Below are 15,303 nucleotides of genomic sequence, written 5' to 3'. Positions count from 1 at the left end.
TCCCTCTCTCTCCATGAAGGCTGCCTGAACTGTTGACTGTTCCCTGCATTTTTTTGCTTTTATTTCAGATTTCCAGCATCAGAGGTGATTTGATTTTCCGTGTAAATTCAAATTCTTTCATCTAACCTTGCAGCGTAGAAATTGGCTTAACAAACCCTCTCTCCATCTTCTCCCTTGCAAGTTGTTATCCTGCTTCCTTTCAAGAGTTACCTTTTAATCCTGTTCCTGCAACCTAGGAGGTAAGTGCCTTCCGCATCTCGCTGCTTAAAAGGAATTCTCTCCCCCTCTGTTTTCTTTGTGAAGCTCTAATAATATTTATTTTCTGTTACTAACCCTCACTCTCTCAAAACTCGTCAAAATTTTGAACACCTCGACTAAATCTCCTTTAACCCTTTTTTCTGCTGAGATTGGTCTCAGATCTCTCCGTTTAACCGAATTCCCTCATTCCAGGTACCACCTTGTAAATCTCCTCAGCACCGACCCTCCCCCCACCTCCAAAACTCTTTGACTCTCTTCCTGAAGTGGAAGGAACCTAGAATCGGACACAATACTTTGGCTGAGGAACAACCAGCGATTTATGTAGGCTTAACATAACTCTCTTAATAACTAGGTTCTTTCTTTTTATCCCTTCTGCTTTGGGTCCCCTGGAGGGTTAAATGAAGTTAAGTATTCCAGGAAGTTTGATATGACAGTGGATGATGCATCAGCTTCATTCTTCTGTGATCATTTTGTGGGATGGGTTGTCACCAAAAAAAGATAATATCAAGTATTTGTCTACACTCCAGACACTGTGAAGGAGCCAAAATCATCAGCATGGCCAGATCTAAGGTGGAGTCTCTCTCCCGTGTGCCAGCATTGTGTCAGTATACGTCTCGGTTTTGATCTAAGCCTTTGTTGCTTGTTTTGTGCAGATAAAGTTCTCCCATGTTACTCCCCAAGGTGCTGGATTGCGCCAGGGTACAATTACACAGGCCCTCGAGCACCATATCACTTTTAAAAAATTTATTCCTTTGTGAGATATGGACGTCACTGGAGTTTCTCATCCACCCCTAATTACCCCAGATCTGACAAGGCAGGTAAGAAATAAAAACAAAAAATGCTGGAAATACTCAGCGGTTCAGGCAGCATCTGTGGAAAGAGTTAATGTTTTAGTTGTGACGAAGGGTCCCCAACCTGAAATATCGACTCTGTTCCTGTCTCCACAGACACCGTCTGACCTGCTGAGTGTTTCTAGGATTTTCTGTTTTTATTTCAGATTTTCAGCAACTGCAGTTTTTTTATATATTCAAGACAGTCAACGATATTGGTGGGATCACAGTTAGGCCCAGATTGACGAACAGATTTCCTTTCCCAAAGGTCATTAATGAAACGGCAGGAATTGTACATCAATCCAGTAAGTACATCATTACTGTTAATAGCTCTTGTTTTAATCTAAAAAAAACAAAATTTTACCTTAATTATTTGAATTCATATCACCAGCTGCCATTTTGGGATTCAAATATGCCCTTGGATTAATGGTCTGGAACTTTGGCAGCTAATCTAGTAACATAACTGGATTGAATTTAGGAGCCAAGAGGTAATGTTGCAGCTATATAGGACCCTGGTCAGACCCCAGTTGGAGTATTGTACTCAGTTCTGGTCACCTCACCACAGGAAGGATGTGGAAGCCATCGAAAGGGTGCAGAAGAGATTTACAAGGATGTTGCCTGGGTTGGGTAGCATGCCTTATGAAAACAGGTTGAGTGAACTCGGCCTTTTCTCCTCGGAGCGACGGAGGATGAGGGGTGACCTGATAGAGGTGTATAAGATGATAAGAGGCATTGATCGCGTGGATAGTCAGAGGCTTCTTCCCAGGGCTGGAATGGTGGCCACAAGAGGACACTGGTTTAAGGTGCTGGGGAGTAGGTACAGAGGAGATGTCAGGGGTAAGTTTTTTACTCAGAGAGTGGTGAGTGCGTGGAATGGGCTGCCAGCAACGGTGGTGGAGGCGGATACGATAGGGTCCTATAAGAGACTTTTGGATAGGTACATGGAGCTGAGAAAAATAAGAGGGCTATGGGTAAGCCTAGTAATTTCTAAGGTAGGGACATGTTCGGCACAACTTTGAGGGCCGAAGGGCCTGTATTGTGCTGTAGGTTTTCCATGTTTCTATAACAACAAAGATTTACCAGAATGATTCCAGGGATGTTGGATTTGCCATTTGCAAAGAAGTTAAGTAGACTGGGATGGTGTTTAAGAACTTAGAAGAATAAGGAGAAGTCTCATCAAAACTTACAAAATTGGTAAAGGGTTCGACAAGCTAAACACAGGAAGTTTGATTCCCCTGACTGAGGATCCTCAGATCAGGGAGCACAGTTTGACAATAAGGGGTAGGCTATTTAGATTGGAAGGAGGATGAACTCAGAGGAGGGTGAACCTTTGGAGTTCCCTACACGAGACAGTTGTGGAAACTCTTTCATTGTGTTCATCCAAAAGAGAGATCATCTGAGCCTATATGGGGATGGTGCTGAGGTAGATCAAGATGAATGATCAACAAGTTTGAGATTTGTATGACCTACACCTGCTCCTATTTTATGTTAACCCCGACTCTACTGTACCCCTTAATGATTCAATCACCTGCTTGACAGATGACCCACAAAACGTACTACAGTTTGTACTTACATTATTTCCTTAATGCTCCACAGTCAGAATGAAACCAAAGGAGTTGTTTGGACAGGGAACCAAAACTTGGTCAAAAACAGAAGTCCCTGACTGATTTGGGAATGCCTGGTATTGACGTCGGGTGTTGATACATCTCTTTGACACCGTACAAGCTCAAACCAGAAAAGTGCCAACCAACGTCTGGTTCTGATGCAACGAGTGGCTCAGACAACACCTTAATATTCAAACATCTAATGCCGCAGATGCTAGAAATCAGAAACAAAACCAGAAGAGATACTCAGCAGGTCAGGCAGCATCTGTGGAGAGAGGAAGACTCTTAACGTTAACTCTAACACTTCAAAACAAGCTTAAGTCATCCTTGTTTTCTAGCTTCAGAAGAAAGGTCATGACCTGAAACATTAACTCTGTTTCTCTCTCCACTGATGCTACTTGACCTGCTGAGTGTTTCCGGCATTTTGTGTCTTTGCAACAACTTAAAAGCACTGCAAGTCACTCAGGTAGTTTTTATTTTGATTCCGTTATATTCTCCTCCTTTCCTGAAGGCATTGGAGTCATCAGTAAATTTCTTATCTACCTGGATAAGGTGGATAAGATAAGATATCTTTATTAGTCACATGTACATTGAAACACACAGTGAAATGCATCTTTTGCGTCAAGTGTGATGGGGGCAGCCCACAAGTGTCGCCACGCTTCTGGCGCTAACATAGCATGCCCACAACTTCCTAACTCTTACGTCTTTGGAATGTGGGAGGAAACCAGAGCACCCAGAGGAAACCCACGCAGGGAGAACGTACAAACTCCTTACAGACAGCGGCCAGAATTGAACCCGGGTCGCTGGCGCTGTAATAGCGTTACGCTAACCGTTATGCTACCGTGCCGCCATGTGGAATATCGTGAGCAGTTTTGGGGCCCATATCTAAAGAAAGACATGCTGGCCCTGGAGAGGGTCCAGAGGAGGTTCACAAGAATGATCCCAGGAATTACAGGTTTAATGTATGAGGAGCGTTTGATGTCTCTGGGCCTGTACTTGATGTAGTTCAGAAGGATGAGGGGGAATCTCATTGAAACCTACCGAATACTGAAAGGCCTGGATAGAGTGGACATAGAGAGGATGATTCCATCAGTAGGAGAGTCTAGGATCCAAGGGCACAGCCTCAGAATGAAGGGATGTCCCTTTAAAACTGAGGTGAGGAGGAATTTCTTCAGCTAGATGGTGGTGAATCTGTGGAATTCATTTCCACAGAGGACTGTGGAGGCCAAGTCATTGGGTGTACTTAAGGCCGAAATTGATAGGTTCTTGATTGGTAAGAGGGGGTTAAGGGTTACGGGAAGAAGGCAGGAGAATGGGGTTGAAAAAAGTCAGCCATGATTGAAAGGCGGAGCAGACTCGATGGGCTGAATGGCCTAATTCTGCTCCTATATCTGATGGTCTTGATCGTTCTCTGTCAACACTTGGAGGCTTTCTGCCCAAAACCTCCTCAGTGGCAGTCGCAGTGATCTAGGTAATTCTAGGTAATCTTCACACAGGGAATCCAATTCTAACTTTCCAATGACCAGACAGAATTAGCTACCTGATGCTCAAAGCTTTATTGCAACTGGAGTCGATGAAAAAGGTAATGTGGTGAAGGAGAAGAATCCCAGCTTTTTCCTAATAGACTCTCGTCATTTTGAAAATGATTTATTATATGGATTTGACTGCAATTAGTTTCAGAGTTACAACTGCCTGTTGTTCATTACAATGATTTAGGGTATGGTGCAAAGCAAGTTGGTGTAGAGTTCCACCCTTAGGCCCATAGTACTGGTAACGCCTCATTCCGCAGAGATGATACACTGTGAAGCTGGTTATTTTATGAGTAAGAACATAACAGGTCAAACTCCGTTCAACTCAGTCTTCACCGAGAGGGTTACGTTGAAGAGTTTGGTTCCTCATAACAGAGGACTTCCCATTGATTGTGGCACATGATTGAGCCAAGGGTATGGTTGTGAGGTTGGACTCCCCAAAAAAACCTCAATGAAGAATGGGGAGAAGTAAAATTTTCCCCAAGGGGTCCCATCCAAAGAGTTCCAGTCGTTATCTCACTTCAATGGTCTTCAGTTACAAGATAAGGCATGGTTCATTTAAGACTGAGGGACTTTGAGATTTTTTCTCTCAGGATTCTCTGCCCCTGAGGGTGGTGGAGCCCCGATCACTAGAAATATTTAAAGTGGAGATAGATAAATACTTGAAAGATTGAGGAATTGAGGGTTATGGGGAACTGCACAGAAGAGGAGTTGAGGGCAGTATAGATCAGCCATGATCATAGTCACAGAGTTAGAGTCATACAGCATGGAAACAGGCCCTTCGGCCCAACTGGTCCATGCCCAACCAAGATTCCCATTTAATCTAGTCCCATTTTCCTGTGTTTGGCCCATATCCCCTCAAACCTTTATTATCCATGTACCTGTCCAAGTACTTTTTAAATGTTGTTAATGTACTGCCTCAACCACCTCCTCTGGCAGTTCATTCATATATTGACCATTCTCTGAGTGAAAAAGTTGCCCCTCAGGTTCTTATTAAATCTCTCCCCTCTCACCTTAAGCCTATGCCCTTGAGTTCTTGATTCACCAACCCTGGGAAAAAGACTGTGCGCTGTGACGAGTGTGAAAGGCTGTGTTGAGTGTTGTCGAAGCCACACCCATCCACACAAGTGTCAATTAAAGTTTCCCGATAATTTCAATTCTTAGTCATAATTGCATTTTTTTCCTGTTTTCTAATGTCACAGAAGGAGACAATTCAGCCCATTGAGTCTTAAGCTGGCTCTTGGACTAGTCCTTTAGTGTCTTTCCCTGACTGTGTGATCAATTCTCTCTGTCCTCCCCTTGAAGTATAGAAGGAGGTCATCTTCCTTGATTCCCACCCAACTACATAGTGAATGGTAGGACAGGCTTGAGGGGCTCAGTGGCCTACCCCTGCTCCTATTTTCTTGCGTCCTTTGGTGACCTGGTGAGAAAGTGTTGAAGGGACGATGTGCCTTTATAGGGGAGCTGGATCCAATCCTATGAGTCCCTTGATGCCCACGTTCCATCGTAACATGATCACGTGTTGATTACAAACAGCTTCAGCAAATTGGAGATCAGTTTTTCATCAATCAATGAAATCGCCCTCATGTTGGAACAAAGAAGCAGTGATAAATGACCAGATAATTTGTTCTGGTGACATTGAAAGGAGAGACATTTTTGGCAAGGATCATTATTTGCTATAATCAGGACATTGAGCCACTAATGCCTGTTCCTCCATTCAATAAGATCATGGACGGCAGTTTACCCCAGGGTTACTTTCCTACCGAGCTCTTGACTCCCTCAATATTTTGTTAAAACTGTTCTTTCCTGAGGTACATTAGATCCATTGTATTATTAAAAAAAGTGAAGAAGTTCAGCCATGACCTCAGGATTCCAAGCATTACAAGCACCATTGTAATCTGTGGAGCAGTGGGTAGCTTCCTTGCCTCTGAACCTGAAGACCGTGGGTTCAAGTACAACTCGAGATCGCTGAACACAAAAACTGGAGACACAAGAGACTGCGGACGCTGGAATCTGGAGCAACAAACAATCTGCCGGAGGAACTCAGCGGGTCGAGCAGCATCTGTGGGGAGGGGGGGGAAGAGGAATTGCCGATGTTTGAAATGTTGACAATTCCTTCCCCCTCCCCCCAACAGATGCTGCTCGACCCGCTGAGTTCCTCCAGCAGATTGCTTTGTTGCTCTTGACTTATACTGCACTGTTAGAGATATTGCATTTCAACTATCTTAAAACGATACCCTTGCCTACTTTCCCAGTTTGATCAAAAATATCCCACGGAACTAGGTCAAAGACGAGCAGGGGGTGGCTCCTGGTGCTTTTGACCAGTTTCACCTCTCAGTCAACACCACCTAAAACAGATTATTTGGTAGTTATCACATTGCTGTTTGTTGGATGCAAATTGGCTGCCAAATTTCCTACATTACAACAGCAACCACATTTCAAAAATTGCTTCACGTAATATAGGAAATGCAGCAGCCAATTTGTACAAGTTGACTCCCACAAAAAGTGCTAACGATCGGGTTATCTGGAAAACTTTGGCAGGGTTTAGTTCATTACTCTTATTATCTTGTAGTTAATTTTCCATGGTATTTGTCTCTGCATGTGAAAGGATAATTTTCACAGCCACAAACCTATTACAGTAAAACCCCATCCAACTATTTGGAATCCCAGTTGTTTGACATGTGGCTCACCAGGTAATGTTTGCCGTGCTCCCTTCCAACTTGCCGGGGCCTGGCCTTTCCATGCTTGCTCTAAACTTTACTGGGAAGTTTATAATAATATTGTAGGAATTAAAGAAGTGTGTGGAGTATTAATGAGTAACATCTGATAGTCCAGAAAATCTGCTGTCCAGCGCCACCAAAGTTGGATTATCAGAGTTTTACGTCTACTATGGTTCCTGCTGCTGACTGTTAAACACCCATTACCATTGGTACTTGTGTGTGGATCCCAGGTGAAGGATTAAAGGTAACAACAATGTCATATGATGCAGCTCTATAAAACTCTGGTTACACCACACTTAGAGTACTGTGTCCAGTTCTGGTCACCTCATTATAGGAAGGATGTGGCAGCATTGGAAAGGGTGCAGAGGAGATTTACCAGGATGCTGCCTGGTTTAGAGAGTATGCATTTTGAGGAGAGACTTAAGGGAGCTAAGGCTTTACTCTTTGGAGAGGAGGATGAGAGGAGACATGATAGAGGTGTACAAAATATTAAGAGGAATAGATAGAGTGGACAGCCAGCGCCTCTTTCCCAGTGCACCGATGCTCAATACAAGAGGGCACGGCTTTCAAGTAATGGGTGGGAAGTTCAAGGGAGATATCAGAGGATATCTCTGATATCTCCCTTGAACTTTTTACCCAGAGAGTGGTTGGGGTGTGGAATGTGCTGCCTGGGGCGGTGGTGGAGGCAGGTACATTTGTCAAATTCAGGAGATTGCTAGATAAGCATATGGAGGAATTTAAAATAGAGGGATATGTGGGAGGAAGGGATTAGATAGTCTTAGATGAGGTTTAAAGGTTGGCACAACATTGTGGGCTGAAGGGCCTGTATTGTGCTGTACTGTTCTATGTTCTGTATGGTGTCTTTACTGCAGTTAAAGGAGCTCACAATTATCAGTCAAAACAACATCTGGTGGACAAAAGTTTGGTCCAAGAGGTGGGTTTCAGATTGAAGGAGAGAGTGTCAGGAAGTTTCAGGGAAGGAATTCCAGAGCTCGGTGTCCTGGCAGCTGAAGGCAGGGCCACCAATGACAAGTCTGGGATGTGCAACAGGCCAGAAGTAGAGGGGCACTGATATCTAGAGGGGCTTTAAGGCAGGAGGAGGTTACAAAGAGAGGGAGGAGGCAAAGCAACGTAGGGATTTGACGTTAGTTGAAGTTTAAGATCAGTGGACGGGGAACTAATATTAATCACTGAGTTCATCTTGGCTAAGCATAAAACTCTTAGATGACACTGTCTCTTCTACACACATCAAGCTCAGTGAAACACTCCGTTACAACCTTAACTCCATTACAAATCCTTCAGTTATGATTCTCAAAAACACCCCACCCTCACTCACCCCCCATTCCTCCATTTACAAGTCTGTTCTATGGGTACTGTCTGTTATTGAGTATATTATATTCACTCCTGTTGTTTCTGTGTTACACGTTACACTGTGTGATATGATAGCCACTGATATTCACTTGTTGGAACACGTCAAACTGTTGCTTCTTGCAATGAACATAGAGTGACTTCTTAAAGCTTTGTAACATGAACCTGATGCTTTGCAGCACAATATGTCATTCTAAATGAATATAAAAACATAATTAAATCTCCTCCAGTAGGTTTCATAAAGTGTGCAGTATGTTAGGACATGTTTTGTAACAAAATTGATTCCAACTTCAAGTATAATTGACCGTAAGGAGTATTACAGTGAACTGTAACACTTCAACTCAATACAATTAATCACCTTCACCAGGAACATTTGCATAATATCATATTAATCCAAACATGATATCATAGAGCACAATACCATACTGTAGCAGTGCACAGTGACACAGTGATCTGCTGTAGTGCAACAGTTCACAATACTACCATGATGTGGAATAGCATGGAAAAATGCAACCTGGAATGCAGCTCTGCATAGGAGCCTGGAAAAAAAAAAGGCCATTTACCCTCTTGAGCTTGTCTCAACATTCATGGGACTATGGATGGTCTGTGACCCCATACCTTTCCCACATACCTGGTCGGCAACCGAACATGGTCTTCAGTAGGTTGCCGTGGCCCTTATACTGACCTTAGACCTAAACTACTATTCTTTCTGAACTGTTGCATTAACTTGCAGCCGTGAACTCTTGTCATTCTAGATTACATTAACGTGACCCAGAATCACAAGATCACAAGATAAGGGAGCAGAAGCAGGCCATTCGGCCCATCGAGTCTGCTCCAAGGAAAAGGGAAAAAGAAATGGGGTGGGAAAAAAGAGAGAGAAAAAAAAACTATTCTAATCCCATTTGCCAGCCTTATCCCCATATCCCTTGATACCCTGACTATTTAGATATCTGTCTATCTCCTCCTTGAATACCCCCACTGATCTGGCCTCCACTGCTGTGCGTGGCAAGGAGTTCCACAATTTCACCACCCTCTGGGTAAAGAAACTTCTCCTCATCTCTGTCTTGAAACTGTACCCTCTAATTCTAAGATTGTGCCCTCTGGTCCTGGCAATCCTATTGCTAAACTGAGCCCAGTTGATCCAGAATGGCCTTTCATGGCAGTGCAGAGTAAATTGATCTCTCAACGTTGATTTCGGGCAGAGAGCGGTAAACGCTGCCCAGTCCATCACAGTAGCCTCACTTTCTTCCATCCAGTCCATCTCCACGGTGCGTTGTTTCAGGAAGGCTGACGGTATCGTCGAGGATGCCCGGCACCCCGGCCATTCCCTTTTCTCTCTTCTGCCTTCTGGGAGAAGATACAGGAGCTCGAAAGCCCAGACGACCTAAGAACAGCTTCTTCCCCATTGCTGTCAGACACCTTTTTCACATCCCTTTCCCGGTGGTGCTGACGTGTTCTCGGACTCTTAATTCTCCCTCTCTCGGTTATTCTGTTATCGACCCTTTAGCACTTCTTTTCGCACTATTTCAGACTGCACTATAATCTTCGCACCATTCTGCTGTTCTATGTTCACCGCGATATTTATTGGTGTAGTTATTATTACTGTGTGTACTGTTTACTTTGCGAGCTTCATGCGAGCATGAAATTTCATTGCACCCTGGTGTGTATGACAATAAACTAATCTAAACTGATTTGCTCTGACTGAGCTTGATTGACTTGGGACACTGGCTACCGTCGAACATTGTTCAGTCGAGGTGTGAACGGGAACTTGAGCTACTCCCAGCAAGGGTGGCACGGTAGTGTAGCGGTTAGCGTAACGTTATTACAGTGCCTGCCACCCAGGTTCAGTTCCATCTGTGCGTTCTCCCCGTGTGCTCCGAAGGAAACCCAAGCAGAGGAGATTTGGGCATGCTATGTTGGCACTGGAAGAGTGGCAACACTTGCAGACTGCCCCCAGCACATTCTCAGTAACACAAAAAGACACATTTCACTGTGTGTTTCGATGTACATGTGACTAATAAATAAGTATCTTAAAAGAGCAAAGTGAGGCATTTACATTCCCTGAAGACATTTGTTGTCATGAAAATCAAAAAATCTACAGATGCCAGAATTCTAAACTAAAAACAGGACATGCTGGGAGCACTCGGCATCTGTAGAAACTGGAACAGGATGTTTCAGGTCGGTGACTCTTTACATTCGTTGTTAGGCCTGTGTTGTGATCCTTTTGTCCAACAGCCCCTCTCCCTTGGGAATGATCTACAATGCCCAAAGTGATTGACTCGTAATTTATTAAAAGTGATATGGCCCCAATCCATTATAAATTATAGTGTGGACATTTATATGGACCTGCCTAAGTAAATGTCAGGCTGTAATTACAGCTGCCCCATCAGTGGAGTGCAATACCATCACCATTTTACTTATAGAGCAATAGAGCACAGAAACAGGCCCTTCAACCCAACCGACCAAGATGCCCATCTAAGCCGGTCCCATTTGCCCATGTTTGGCCCATGCCCCTCTAAAACTTTCTTGTCCATGTACCTGTCCAAGTACCTTTTAAATGTTGTTAATGTAAATGTGTTGGTTCATAGGTTAATTATCCACTGTAAATTGACCCAAGTATAGCTAGGTGGTAGGAGACAGGGAGGTGATAACAGGCATGTGAGAGTAGGGAAATAAATTGTGTGTTAATGTACCTGCCCCAACCACTTCCTCTGGCAGCTCATTCCATATACTGACCACCCTCTGGGTAAAAAATTGCCCCTCGGGTTCCTATTACATCTCTCCCCTCTCACCTATGACCTCTAGTTTTTGGTTCCCTTTCCCTGGGAAAAAAGACTGGGTGCATTCACCCTATCTATGCCCCTCATGATTTTCTACACCTCTATAAGGTCACCCCTCAGTCTCCTACGGTCCAGTGAATATAAAGTCCCAACCTGCTCAACCTCTCAGTCACTCCTCCTGCTCCTGTGGAGAAACAGCTTCACTTTAATTACTTCTGCTTCCCAAATTGTTATTAAACAATAAATAAGAAAACATCATCTGAGAAAATAAAAGTAGGGACAAATATGGATGAATTACCCGTGTAGGTAAAATATACTCCATCCTCGAACTATTCTCCACGTTTGCAAAGACATGTTTCCCTGTTTGTAGAAGGTATAAGAAATGAACTGACATATAATGCTTCACTGTTATCCTTCTGAGAAGAAGGAGATCTGCATTTCTTGTCCATTCTGGGGAATGTGTGATGCCGCCACCTCATCACTACCGTCTCGTCACTCCAAGGTACAGTAGGCTATGGACCAAATACATTTAAAAGCTACCTTATTATGATGCTAAACATGGTCAAGTTTCTTGGCTTAGCTTTACACAAAGGTTTATCCATTGCTCAGTGTGCAGAACTCATGCCCCAATTCCCAGAGACTCAAACAGCAGAACCTCGCCCCATCTCCACAAACACTACATTCCTTAATGGAAAGTCAGGTAGATCACCTAATGATGACCTAGGGACTGGACAAGACCTTGAAAACTGATATTCAACACCATTGCAATTTAGCATCAACCATTGCAATTTAGCATGCTCATCTCCTGCTGTGCCTGAGGCATAGTGTTATGGTACAGTAGAGGGAGCTTCACTCTGTATCTAACCCATGCTGTACTTGCCATGGCGTGTTTGGTGGAACTATGTCGAGGGAGTTTATCCCATATCTAATTACTTATATCCTTGTATAAGTCATTGGTGAGGCCACACTTGGAGTACTGTGCACAGTTTTGGTCACCCTGTTATAGGAAAAACTGGAAAGAGTGCAAAAAAGATTTACAAGGATGTTGCCAGGACTAGAGAGCCCGAGTTATAGGGAGAGGTTGGGCAGACTAGGTCTCTATTCCTTGGAATGTAGGAGAATGAGGGGCGACCTTACAGAAACGTTTAAAATTATAAGAGGCATGGCTAAGGTGGATGGTAAGTATTTTCCCCCAGGGTAGGGGAGACCAAAACCAGGAGGCATAGATTCCCAGGAGAGAGGGGAAAGATTGAAAAGGGACCTGAGGGGCAACTTTTTCCACGCAGATGGTGGTGAGTATACGTATGGAATGAGCTGCCAGAGGAAGTAGTTGAGGCAGGTATGATAGTATTATTTAAGAAGCACTTGGATAGGTACATGGAGGGGCGGGGCTTGGAGGGATATGGGCCAAACGCAGGAAATTGGGACTAGCTGGGTCAGCACCTTGGTCGGCATGGACTGGTTGGGCTGAAGGGCCTGTGTCCGTGTTGTATTGCTCTATGACTCTAACATCAGGGGATGTGTCAAAATTGGGAGAAACATCTCACAAGTAATCAAACAATAGTTAACACACAAAATCATACTTTCCAGCCCATGTTCCTCACTCTTCCACCATCATCTCTGGTTCGGTCCTGACCCACCTTCAGGACAGATCCACCCGGGGACTACTCTTTGGTGGACAGACAGGAAGCAGTGGTCTTGGGAGTCTGCAATAGTGACTCTCGACCCCTTGAAGTCTCACAAATGACCAATCCAGCTTCAGCTGATGAACCTTCTGATGGCAAGAGTAGCAAGCATTCAGATTGTACTCTGGGTTAGAGCCTTGTTGCCAAATGCAACCCAACTATACGTGTGGGGTTTGAGTTGGGCTGAGTGTGTACCTTTGGGCTTAAATCGGATCTTTCCATCGCATCCCATGATGTTTCATCCTCAAACATGTTAATAGCAAGTTATATTTTGTTGGATAAGTTGTCATGTTTACAATGATGGCCAGATTATTTCTGATAAAAATTATAAGTACTCGGGTCTGGTTTGGCTCTGGTTCGTTTGGGTTCCCATTTTATACCCAAGCATTTCCCAACACTGGATGGGATCTCCATCACTGAATGGCTCAGTGCTGCCACCACTGGTGGGGTTCTGAATGTCAGGGTGCCAGACTGAATCTGTGGTAGGTGAGGAGTGAACGATAGTGGAACTAACACAAATGCATCCTCACCAAGCTGCAGATACAACTGTCCATCACTGTGTTGCTATAAGTGACCATTGCACAGTCACTTGGAGACAGTCTAACCTTTCCTCAATTGTGCTGTGGGGAACCATCACCGTGCTAAGTAGAAGGCTTAAGATAGACTGGCAGCTCCAAAATGGGCATCTATTAGGTGCTTTGGTGCATTGGCAGAATAGTAGCCCACTGCAGTCCACAACCTCTTGGCCTGGCAAAGCCCTTGCATCTAACCAATGAGGACTGCAGATGGACATTCTGGGACCAACAAAAGGCATAATCTAAAAACATGAGATGCCAACCTGGCAAAGCTACAACACAGGAGCACATGTATGTCAAAGTGCAAAAGTGGCATGTGATAGACAGAGATAAGCCATCCCACAAGAAAAAGATCAGATCAATGGTTGGATTATTAATATTATTGTCACATACACTGAGATGTTGTGGAAAAACTTGGCAGATCATGCCATGCATAAATACATTGAGGTAGTAAAAGAAAACAATGCAGAATATAGTGTAGTATAGAAAAAGTGCAGGTAAATAAAGTGCAAGGTGGATTGGAAGATCAAGAGTTCATCTTTAGCATGAGAGGTCCTTTCAAGAGTCTGATAACAATGGGATAGAAGCTGTCCTTGAGGCTGGTGGTAAATGCTTTCAAACTTTTGTATCTTCTGCCTGACAGGAGAGGGAAGAAGAGAGAATGAGCGGGGTTCTTGATTGATTATCTTGGCTGCTTTGCTGAGGCAGCGGGAAGTGTAGACAGAGTCAGTAGAGGGGAGGCTGGTTTGTGATGGACTGGGCTGCGTTTGTCAAGTGGGCTGCTTTGTCCTGCTGTTGATTGCACAATGTTCAGTTCCACTACAACTGCAAAATGAATATGGCAATATCTGCAATGCAACAAGATCTGCATAACATTTGGATGCACTATTGTAATAACAGGTAATATTTGTACCACATAAGTTCTAGACACTGGAGAGTCTGTAACTGTTTCCAATTGATGTTCAACAGTACTACCATTGGTGAATCTCCCAACATTAATATCTGAAGAATCGGCATTGACCAGAGATGTAAAATAACCAGCCACACACTTCCTTTATCTACAAGAGAAGGTCAAAAATTCAGGCTTTAGGGGAACCCCTAAAAAGTCTTTCCACTGTCCACAAGGTATAAATCAGGAACGTTGTAGAATACTCTTTTTGCCTTCTTCAGGAACTCCAAGACTCAAGGGGAAAAGTGGCAACCTACCCCACCATCCTAAACATTCACTTCCCACCCCCAATGAACCTTGGCTGCAGCACATCCTGTTTACAGGGAATATACCACAGCAACTCCCAAGGTTTCTTCAACAGCGACCATACCCTCCCACTTCTAAATCCGTGATTCTATCACCAAGAGCAAGGGCAGGTGAAGCACCACCACCTACAGGTTCCCCTCCATCTAGCACTATCCTGACTTGGAAATGTATCACTGTTCCTTCATTGTTGGTTCCAAATCCTGGCATCCTCCCTTATTCCTGCTTCAAGAATTTGGTTTACCACAACCTTCAAGGTGATTAGGGACAGGTAATGAATTCCTTGCCACTGATGTTCATGTTCCTTAAGTGAATGGAAAGATACCATTGGGATTGGCCCTTCAGCCCAACTGGTCTATGCCAACCAAGATTCCCTTCTAAGCTAGTCCCATTTGCTTGTTTTGGCCCATATCCCTCTAAACCCTTCCTATCCATGTACTGTCCAAGTTCCTTTTAAATGTTGTTAATGTACCTGCCTCAACCACTTCCCCTGGCAGCTCGTCCCATATATGGACTGCATTCTGGGTGGAAAAGTTGCCTCTCAAGTTCCAATTGATTCTCTCCCCTCTCACCTTAAACCTATGCCCTCTAGTTATTGATTCCCCAACCCTAGGAAAAAGACTGTGCATTCACTCAATCTATGCACATCTGTAGATCAGCACTTATTCTATGCTCCAATGGAAAAAGTCCCTGCTCAACCTT

This window comes from Pristis pectinata, chromosome 35 (genome assembly GCF_009764475.1).
Source record: "Pristis pectinata isolate sPriPec2 chromosome 35, sPriPec2.1.pri, whole genome shotgun sequence".
Lineage (NCBI taxonomy): Eukaryota > Metazoa > Chordata > Chondrichthyes > Rhinopristiformes > Pristidae > Pristis > Pristis pectinata.
Note: the sequence above shows the minus strand (reverse complement) of the source record.